Raw genomic sequence first — 11,553 nt, 5'->3', positions numbered from 1 at the left:
GTTGATTCAGAGCTTGCTTCATCTGAAGTCCTCGCAGGAGTTGGCACTCTCTTTTCACAGGTGTTGGGACATCTGAAGTCTTCATAAGAGGCTGGATACAAACTGGATATACTCTCTAGTTACCTCAGGATGGGCATCCCGAGATAAAACAGAAAAGCAAATGGAAAATAATTAGCATAGCTGCTGATAATAAAAGATAATCATGAGCATTTGATCTGATATAACTGGGTTATGAGTAAGGTATTGAGATGCATTATGTGAATGTTTGGCTAAAGAGATGTGTCTTTAATCTAGATTTAAACTGAGAGAGTGTGTCTGAGCCCTGAACATTATCGGGAAGGCTATTTCAGAGTTTAGAGGCTAAACATGAAAACGCTCTCCCTCCTTTAGTGGAATTAGATATCGCCCCAAGTTTTGTGATCTTAAAGAGCGTGATGGATTGTAGGGCGATAGAAGTTAAGTTAAAAACACAGGAGCTACACCATTTAGGGCCTTTTAGGTCAGTAGCAATAATTTGTGATTGATATGGAACTTAAAGAGATGATAAAATTGTTGTTATACACTGTAAAAAATGATTGATGCGAAAAGTTGTACAAATGAGGAAATACATGTTGGCTCAACATAATGGTTGTGTCAAAAAAGAAAAAATATGTTTGGTCAATGATTGCATGATTTCCATGACTGTACTACAAAATGTTCATCAAGAGAAAATAAATAATTGTGTTCACAGAACTTTTAACGTTGCACAAAAAATATTATGTTGGCCGAGCAAGAGGGAACAGCGTCAATCGTCTGAGCATGCGCAAAGAAGCGCGACGAAACTTTTTTCACAGACGCCATTTTCTTTGACTCACGATGCAAGGCATACGAGGAGGGAAAACACAGATATTTAGTGTTTTATCGCATTTATATATGCATTTTATAACATTATATTGTTTTATTACAATATGTATGTGCTGTAAATGGCTAAATCGTTCTCAGAAAGGCATTTTCGTTGACGCGCGATGCGGAGCAGACCTGGGTGAGGTTGCTTTTAAACAGAGAAACGACGAAAGTAAGTGTTTTATCTAATTTACAATATGCATTTTATAACATATTGATTTATAGAGAAATTTAAATGCTCAGTCTGTGCACATGCTTAAACGAGCTGAAACCTTTCTCAAAGGCGACATCTTTGACTCAATACGGAGCTGACGACGAGAAGGTTTGCTTGTAACGTTAACAGGGAAAACACCGAAAGTAAGTGTTTTTAACCTAATTTACAACATGTATTTCATGGCATTATATTGTTTTATAACGATATTTATGTGATGTGTGCGCCTAAACCTTTGTCACAGACTAACGTTAGGCCCTGCATCTTTGACTCGTGACGCAGTGCAGACACGGAGTTTGCTTTTAACGGTGAAAACACAGAGTAAGTGTTTTAACTCATTTACAATATGTATTTTATAATGTTATTTTGTTTTATGACAATATTTGTGATGTGCAAATATCATAATGTATTTATCCTCAAACCATATTTTACTTTCGTTTGCCAGCACACCTAACTTATCTTAACTGAAACCTAACGTTAACTGAAAAACAAATTTTCTTAGAATGTGTAAGTAATTCTTTAAGATTAAATGTTTATGAAAATGTATTTATCAGATTCAATTTTGGTTGATGTTTGGATATGCTTTCATGTTTAAATGTATTTGCTATTTGTGTTTGCTAGGAGCATTTCCATGCTGCACCAAGTGGTTAAGGCTAACCAGGCTTGGTCTTTAAAGGCTGTGCAGACTAGAACCTGGTGAGGGTCAGATTTTACAGATAACATTTGAGATAATCATGTGCATAAACATTTAAAAAAAGCTTTGTTGCTATTTGGTATAACTAGATTTTTTTGTGTTTCATAAGTCATTTTGAATTTGTCCAGTCAAATTACTTTACAAAAGTTACTTTTCCTTTTCCTTAAATAAAATTAGTTTTCAAACCAATTGTTTTCATGATTTGACAGGTAGATGTTGTCTTGCTTTTTTAATTTTAGACTCAACTGATTGGGAAATCTCTGCCCATCACCTGCCTCCAACATCACAAAGCCACAAGAAGGGAACAAAGATTCTTCCGTCAGCTGACTATTTAGTGAGATTTCTTAAGGTGCGTGTCTAAATTTATTCCTAAAGGGTTAGTTCACCTACAAATGGAAATTATGTCATTACTTACCCTCATCTCGTTCCAAACATGTAAGACTTTCTTTCATCTTTACAACACAAATGAGGATATTTTTAATGAAATCTGAGAGCTTCCTGTCCCTCCATTGACAGTCTACGCAAATACCACGTTCAAGCCCCATAAAGGTGTAAAGGTACATCATTAAAGTACTCCATGCGACTCCAGTGGTTTAACATACATTTTATTAAACTACGCGAGTGCTGTGTTTGCAGCAACAAAACATTTACCACTTAATTTAGAAAATATAAATTTCCAACATGCGTTCATGAGAACATTACGAGTTGTGCATGTTGTTGATGCGAAAGCAGATGTTAAGTGAGCGTGCATCGAAGATTAATAATTAGTACATAAAGTTAAGTTTTTTGTTGTTGTTTTTTTGTGCAAACAAAGCACTCTTGTTGCTTCATAAAAAAAAAATTGAGGTTAAACCACTTGAGTCACATGATTACTTATGATTTCCTTTATACCTTTCTGTGGCTTTGGAAGTGATAGTTGAATAGGCTGTCGATGAAGGGACAGAAATTTTAAAATATCATCATTAAGTGTTCCAAAGATGAGCAAAACTCTTACTGGTTTGGAACAACATAAGGGTGAATAATTAATGACAGAATTTATATTTTTGGATGAATTAAGTCTTTAATTTACTTGGAAATCAGTAAATTCAAGTCTTAATCTAACCAAAATAGTTTATTGTTTGAGTCACGAAAGTCTAAGATGATTGAACTTTTTCCACCATAAACTTGCTGTATTTATAAAACACAAATATTAATTGTAAATGGTCTGGTTTTGTGTTGTCTACTCTAGGGAACCAGCACTACAGGATTTTTCGAGAAAGTTGGATCTGCACAGCCTTTCCTTCTCTGTGAAACAACTATGCACTGAACTTTACTGTTAGCAATTGGACACAACTGATCCACTCGTATCCTGCAACTGTTTTTCATCTGTTGAATGTTGTTGCTGTACTGTTGCAAAGTCGAAGGTATTGACTCAACTTCACTGACACAGGACTTACATTCACTGACATGTACAGGACTTGAAGTATTACAGAGATAACAGACCATTTGATGAGCAGCTTTCACATAATTCTGATGGCAGAAATGTCTATATTTTGCCTTCATTTATTTTAAAAGTTAACCTATGATGTAAAGGGACTTGTTTGTTAATAAAAACTAGTTTGTTAAAACAACTGTTTGCATTTTGCCTTTATTTTTAACATTACAATGAACAGAATTCTACTATGATCCCAGACTAAGGTTACATTTTAACTTTCTGGATTGTTTTGATGTGCATTCATTGTTATCAATAGGTTAAATGCTTTGCTTTTATTTCTGAAAAGATTCCTTTTGTCAAAAAGCACATCTCATAAATACAAACTCAATTTGAGTCAAATTTAACACTCCTGAAATGTATATATGACTCCCTCCATTTTGGAGTTAAAATAACACTTTTGAAAGTGTGAAATATGCACATTACTAACGGAATACATTTTAACACTGTAAGTGTAAGTTTCGAGTTTCATTTTGTAAAGCAGATATTTGTTTTTCCAGTACAGCTATTGACTAAGAGTGATATGCCATGCTATTTTATTAGCATGACAGACAAGTTCATATGGATTTAAATAAATACATAAAATGTACTTTATCAGAGCATAGTGTGTTATTTATTTGAAATAACGAAAAATAGATTTTTTGACCAACATTAATGAAAAATAGACTTTTTGGCCAACATGAAATATTTAATTAATACAACATTTTATTTCAATTTGAGTCTGCTTGTTGGCCCAACAAGCTATGTTTAGTCAACAGAAAATATTTAATTGACACAACATTCTATTTCAAGCTCAGTCTACATGCAGGGGTAGTCAGCACAACACAAAGAAGTTGGTTTCTGCAACTTAAATTGGGCCAACTAAAAATTTTAGGTGCAACGGGTCACTAGAAATTTTTATGTTGGAGAGGCATATTTTTTTTTACAGTGTATGATCATATTTGCTTGGCCTGGCAGCTGCATTTTGGACTAATTGTAGCTTGTTTATTGAGGATGCAGGACAACCAGCTAGTAATGCATTACAGTAATCTAGTGTGGAGGTCATGAATGCATGAACTAACTTTTCTGCATCAGAAACAGATAGCATATTCCATTGCTTAGCGATGTTTCTGAACAGGAAGAAAGCTATTTTTGTAATGAAATCAGATTTTTTGAAAGACAAATTGCTGTCTTATATAACACCTAGGTCTTTAACTGTAGAGGATGAAGTTACATTACATCCTTCTACATGCAAATTGTATTCTAAGAGATTCTGTGTACAGGTTTTTGTTCCAATAAGTAATACCTCAGTCTTATCTGAATTTAATAGAAGAAACTTGGATAATTTAGAGATTTCATCTGGTTGTGATGAAATATTTAACTGAGGATCATCTGCATAACTGTGGAAACTAATTCTCTGTTTTCTTTTAATATTACCAAGTGGCAGCATATATATTGAAAATAGCAGAGGGCCTAACACAGATCCTTGCGGCATTTCATAATTTACTGACATTATCTTAGATTTTTCCCCGTTTAAATAGACAAAATGGTAACGGCCTGATAGGTACAATCTAAACCACTTTAATGCCTGTCCCTGAATACCAGTGTAATTTTGAAGTCGATCTAAGAGTATTTTATGATCTATAGTGTCAAACGCAGCACTAAGATGAAGTAAAACTAGTATTGATATGCAGCCTTGGTCAGAAGCTAAAAGTGAGTCATTAGTAATTTTAACGAGCCCAGTTCCTGTGCTATGATGGGGCCTGAATCCAGACTGAGATTTTGCATTGATATTTTCCTTTTTTTTTGCAAGAAGGAGCACAATTGAGCGGACACAATTATTTTCTAGTATTTTAGACATAAATGGAAGATTTGAAATGGGTCTGCAATTTGCTAATTCATTTGGATATAACTGTGGTTTCTTAATGAGAGGCTTAATAACTGCCAACTTGAACGGTCTTGTTACATGACCTAGAGATAAAGACAAGTTAATAATATTGAGAAGAGGCTCTTCTGCTACAGTCTTTAGCCTCCTTGTTAGAGCGCCCGCGTCCCATGTGGACGGGCCCAGGTTCGAGTCCCGCTTAGAGCGGGCGGTTCGAACTGGAGGGGCTACAGTTGCATCCAAAATTTCATCCAGGTTGTTGTAAGGGACAGGAATACATAATTTCAGTGGACTCCCCACTTCAACGCATTTTGTTTGCTCATGTACTTCTGTCATAGTATTTTATTATTTTTTTAACTAGTAGTGTAGTGCTGTTCTGTTATAGCCTCTTTTAGGATTGAGCGATATGGCAAAAATATCATATCACGATTTTTTTTCAGGAAAATCGTGATTCATGATTTTATCACAATTCTTTTCATGTTTATGTTACTATTTTGCAAGTGACTGAATAATACAGCCAAACTAATTTCTCTATTTTAAAAAACTTAGCTTTACAAGGTAACAAAATATAACAGAAATAATATAAAAAAGAAAGACAGACCATGTAGGCCACAGGTGTCAAACTCAGTTCCTGGAGGGCCACAGCCCTACACAGTTTTGTTCCAACCCTGCTTCAACACACACACACCTGCAGTTTTCAAATAAGCCTGAAGGACTTGATTAGCTGATCAGGTATGTTTAATTAGGGTTGAAGCTAAACTCTGCAGGGCTGTGGCCCTCCAGGAACTGAGTTTGACACCCCTGATGTAGGCAATATAGTGGGTGAAAATAAAAATCTGTATTTCATTATTTTATCTTTGTTATTAAAAATAAGATGCACATTACAAGTACACAACATAATTTACAAATTAAATAAATTTTGCTTTATTTTTTCAGCCACAGTAGGTGTAAATAACAGCACCATTCAAATAAGAAATTGAATTAAATGTAAAAAATAAATAAAACACTACATAGACTTCACTGTATAAATTATACATTGATTCTTATTTAAGCAACTGTAATTCTTCAGTGAAGAGCAGTGAGTGATTTGCTCTTTTGTTGTTTTATTAACATTAAGGACTAGGGGCAGCATGTTTATTATTATGTTGCTGTCACTTTAAGAGCTCATGCAGCACGGATACAGACACACATCCGATTTTCTCTCAATTGTCTACTTTAACTTTAGACTTAACTGACTGTGGCTATGTCAACTTCATGTGTATTTGCCAGTTTAAACCCAATAAGACGCAAAAGATAACTTAGTTCAGTACTCAAGCGCTGCAGGCTTTTATTGCACAAACGCTTCACGTGCTCAGAGCAGCATGCAAATTAAATTGTTAGGAGGTAACAGTTTAGGACCCAAGGACCAGATGTTTGAAAGAAGGCCCGGAGTCAGAATTATAATAAATTAAAGAAAATATTTAGTGAAGATAGTTTGCAGTTTCATCAGCAGAAGTCAGCTTCAAGACTCACACAGGAGTTTGTGTGAGCAATTATACCCTACATCAAGGTCTAAGCTACGTCCTTGCTTCAGGTTGCAGTTTCTGATTGGCTAAGAAATAGATAAACAGTAATTTTCCACAGATATACAAATAGATTGAAGCATGTCTCCATTGATTATGCAGCTGACACTTGGACACTTGAAACAAAACAAAACATCTTTCCATATTTCATTTTTGGAAGCTGGGCTAAATGAGCAAGCACTGTTACTGCATTAGAGAATACATGAAAAGAACATTTCAGTGATCACATTGGTAACTTCTATAATAAAGTTGATTTTGGTGATTTTGGTATGGTAACTGCTCTTTCCCATAACAGAATCTTTGACAGTTTTCTTCAACATAATCAGTTGTTCGCTGGAGCTTAGGGAAGGTGCGATCAAGAGTCACCAGAGCCTCAGGTTGCATAATAGTGTTAACACAGGGAGACAGGTTAATAACAGCAGTATTTAATCACTAAAATCCATTAAACATCTCCAAATCAGCAAAATCTCAGTGCTGAGATTAGACTCAGTGAATTTAGTTATCAAAACCATCCATTCAGTGTACTGCTACATCTGTAACTGGAACCATCAGCCCTGTCTCATGGTGGAGACTAAGACTAGACAAAGAAGTCACTGGTCCTAAAATAAACTAGTCAAAAACGTCACTTCTATTGTTTAAGGTCTTTATTATCATTTTAAAGACTTCTTTAAAGTCATTCAGTTTTACTTTTAAAACATTTACAAATTGCCCCTAAATGAATTGCCCTCTAAGTGAATTATCACTTGACACAGGCTCAGATAACAGCTTTTAGCTGACATTGAATGAGAGAGACTCTGGGGCATTCAGGACTGGTACACTGCACTCTCATAAACTTCTAACATCAGACTTTAACTCTAGCCCAGTTTAAGGCATCTTTGCCAGAAATGACGTGTTTTCAAATAAACATATTTTTTATATTTTTGCAACTCACATTTTTTGGAGTCATTAATTTTACATCAACCCCTATTCATCAATTCACAAATAATTATTATAGATCTTTCCTTCAAAAGGATTCCCTTAAGACTTCAATCTTTTGACCTGGTTTTTATCTCTTGTTCTTTCTCAGACAAAAACTTTAAAATTGTCATATTAAACACTGATCTACTTTCAAACCCACATTAACACCAGAAATTCTGTCACTTTCACATTTTCTCACCTTCTGAGAGGCCATTTACAGTAAAACACTCTCTGTCATCTGATGGCTGTGTCAGCCTGAACTACAGCAGCACACACCTTGCCTAGATTTTGATCATTGTGAGCTAGCAAACGGCTCCAACTTACTGCACACCCTTGAAGCAGTGTGTCGCTGTTCTAAGGGATTTTCACATCTTTAGACACACTTGTCCAAGGAAATGATCCCCGACCCATAATTTCCTTTACTTGCTTCTTGTAATCATTGTAAGCAATACGAGGCTAAAACTTAGAATTTTTCAGTTTCTTTCTTTATTTGTAGCCAGTCAAGTTGTTTATCTTGCCAATCGTAATCAAAACCCTGACTAAACTTAATTTTCTTAATTTCTGCAAATCTCTTTGAAGTGAGAGCTTCAGAGCGCAGCTGCTTACAGCTTTTGCTCTCTTCTGCCTCACTATTTGTTTGAGGACTGATCAAGTTACTTAATTTGTCTGCCATATCTTAAAGGGCACCTATTATAACTCTTATCACAAGATGTAAAATAAGTCTCTGATGTCCCCAGAGTGTGTATGTGAAGTTTTAGCTCAAAATACCCAACAGATAATTTTTTACAGCATGTTTAAATTGTCATTTTTTGGGGCTCAGAAAAACACGCTGTTTTAGTGTGTATCCCTTTAAATGCAAATGAACTGCTGCTGCCGACACAGGGGGCGGAGCCTCACGAGCTCGCGCTTAGAGCCAGGACAATCTCATCTGGTAATATCAGAACAGAAACTCTCAGATGCGGTGTTCATTTCGACTCGGAGTCGGACAATAATGCCCACAGAGCCGGAGAATATATGCTGTATGGAGATAGAACAGGTATAGTTTAGTTTAATTATGGTTATAACTTATTTGTCATCTGCTTTTATCTAATATTAATACAAGCCTGTTGTAGCAGACCCTGTCCGAATGATGACGAAAATATACTGATGAGTTCAGTGAAGTTTATTGTACATCACACAAAAGATGAAGCGTTAGTTTTACTCCAGAGAATCACAGTAAGAGCTGAATAAACACAGTATAAGAAGTGAGCATTCAAGTCAGTACTATACGGTTATCCGGACCACATGCGATGACCTACCCCAACCCCGCCGCTAAACCTACCCGTCACTGGGGTTGCGACCAACCAAGAGCGGTTGTGGTCACGTGTGGTCAGGTGTGGTCCGGATAACCGTATAGTACCTTAAAGTCTTATCCATAAACTCTCTCTCTCTCCCTTTCATTATCAACAACATACACAGCGAAGTACACAAAACACTTGTTACAACTAACAGTAAACAAATATATACACACCTTTTCAGTGGATGCTTAATAAACTGGTAAACCTTATATCCGTAAAATGAATCGATGAGCTGTCATAAAGTGTGCGCTCTCACTTTCATTTCTGCCGTGGTCAGTAACGTTAGGCCTGTCACTCCGGAGACCGTAAGCTGGATCACGAACAGTTGTACTGATCCATCCTCGAGTAACAACAAGAGTAAATGAAGACTGATGTTCATTCTGACATCCAACAACAAAACACCTCAATCGCTTAGGAGACATTCTTGTCTACAGTTGCTCAAGCGTCGAAACAATGGCAGACTCTGTGTCCAGCTCACTCAGGGTGGGTCTATGCTCAAACTGTAGTGTCAATCAACCGTCATGGGAGGGGCCTGTGCAAAGTGACGTCACATTGCCCCGAATCTGAGAACAGCTTGTTCTGAGACAGTGCTTATGATTTATGGGGATTATAAAAAAAAGCACTGGGTGGATTTTTATCATTATAGGGTGGTTGTGTACACACACATTCAAACACCATATTAAAGTGAATTTTGCTTAATAGGTGCCCTTTAAAGGGTCATGAAACCCCCCTCTTTCAGCTCAAGTCTAGCTCACAATTTTTTTTAAAAATGCAACTTAAATGGGCGTGGTGGCTGCGAGAAGAAGGGAGGGGAGTGGGTGTGGTATGGCACGGCAGGGGAGAGGGGGGGAAACTGTCATCGCCAGTGGCCCATGCATATCGACTGTCACTAAAAATCAGTGGTAAAACATGAGGAAATGCTAGATTTTTTTTTATAGCTGGCAAAGTTAAAGTCTAATGAAATACACTGACACCTTATTTTTGTCCTTTCAAAAGTAACTGAATGCCCTGCTACATATATTAGCCTACTATGAAGTAATCATAATTCTATTTAAAACATATAAATGTACATGCATATGTATAATTATGTCATTATAAAATATATATTTGTTTCTATACACACTATAAATGCATATTTGAAAATAATACATTTTCCGCTTAAAAAAAAAAACGTTCTATACATATCCTAGATCTACACGCCCCCTGAACCCTATAATAAAGATGGACAGTGACATAGAAATTTGCACAAATTAAGCATACGTTCCATACAATTGAGGTATTATCGAAATATCTACATTTTAATAACGAGTATTATAAAACGGTCAGGGTTACATTTTAGACACACACACACCTCTGAAGCGATAGAAAAGTCCTCGGGACCGCCACTCGCAAGACGAAACCTGCATTGCTGTACAAGGCCGAAGTCCACCATTCTCAAGTTGAATGGTTGCTACACACACATAGTTTAGATGTGTCCGTGGTTGATGGCCAACCAACTCTTGTCTTCAATTGTCTTCAATGGTGTTCAACACATATACCTCTGTTAAAATCTCAGAAAATTTGGTTTAGGGTTTCATGACCCTTTAATCACGATTCAAACTCACCTGAAGTTATTGCAGAAATGGAGGCGGCGATCTTTGAACACAGCTTGGCTTCTGCGTGATGAAAGTGGAGTATACTCCAAAATACTGGTCCACGCCAATTTGGGTCACAACTTTTTTTATTTTTCTCTCAGGATCGTTCCTGATGCATCCCTGGCAAACAACCCTATTTTTTTTAGTATTTTTGTTTTCCTAACTAATAGCTTAATCCCTAACTGCCTGATTCACTAAATTTGGGGATCCCCTATCTGAGATGGAAGAAATGGAGCAGGTTTGTGGTGCCACTGGACCTACAATCCAGGGACGTATTATGCTGGGGTGGTGCATTGCCCAGTGGGGCCCCCACAGAGCACGCTTCGGGTTGCGCTGTCTGCTACCGTCAATCGTAACGAAGCTACCAGCGACTTCTTATACTCTCAGCATAATTATTTAGCACTTACTCGTGCGTAGCACTGCCTGCTGCCTCTAACGACGCCATCAGCGACTACTTTAGTAGCCTATAATTAATCCTCACTCTCCCCTTTGTTGACCCAATCTTTTCCATTCAGACAGCCCTAACCAAATAATAAAATCTTTTTACAATGTTTGCTGATTTGCCAGGGGTGTCACCGAGAATAATTGCCCGCGCATCCTCCACCATTACTGTTAGGGGTTTAGGACCCAAGGACCAGATGTTTGAAAGAAGACCCGGAGTCAGAATTATAATAAATTAAATTAAAGATTTACTGAAGATAGTTTGCTTGCAGTTTCATCAGCAGAAGTCAGCTTCAAGACTCACACAGGAGTTCGTAGGCCGCCCCGCCTACAAAGATCACAGCAATTATACCCTACATCCAGAGGTGGGTAGTAACGAAGTACATTTACTTCGTTACATTTACTTGAGTATTTTTTTGGTAACATGTTTAAGAGTAGATTTAAATGTGGGTACTTTTACTTTAACTTGAGTACATTTCTAATGAAAAAACTGTACTTTT

General features: G+C 36.7%; 1 long non-coding RNA gene across 2 annotated transcripts; it reads left to right on the top strand.

Annotated features, from left to right (window-relative positions):
- The first annotated feature begins 620 nt into the window (after window positions 1-620).
- LOC307162744 lies at window positions 621-3,485 on the top strand. Of its 2 annotated transcripts, XR_013821973.1 has the most exons (7): window positions 621-1,054; window positions 1,166-1,239; window positions 1,338-1,414; window positions 1,539-1,600; window positions 1,715-1,789; window positions 2,027-2,136; window positions 3,016-3,357. It is a non-coding gene; the product is annotated as an uncharacterized lncRNA (long non-coding RNA). The 2 variants fall into 2 exon arrangements; XR_013821972.1 differs by lacking the exon at window positions 1,539-1,600 and having other exon boundaries at window positions 624-1,054; window positions 3,016-3,485.
- The last annotated feature ends 8,068 nt before the right edge of the window (window positions 3,486-11,553 follow it).

The sequence above is a fragment of the Squalius cephalus genome (genome assembly GCF_949319135.1).
Source record: "Squalius cephalus genome assembly, chromosome: 8".
NCBI classification, from domain to species: Eukaryota; Metazoa; Chordata; class Actinopteri; order Cypriniformes; family Leuciscidae; genus Squalius; species Squalius cephalus.
The sequence above is the reverse complement of the archived record's forward strand: the minus strand, read 5'-3'. Positions and strand labels throughout refer to the sequence as shown.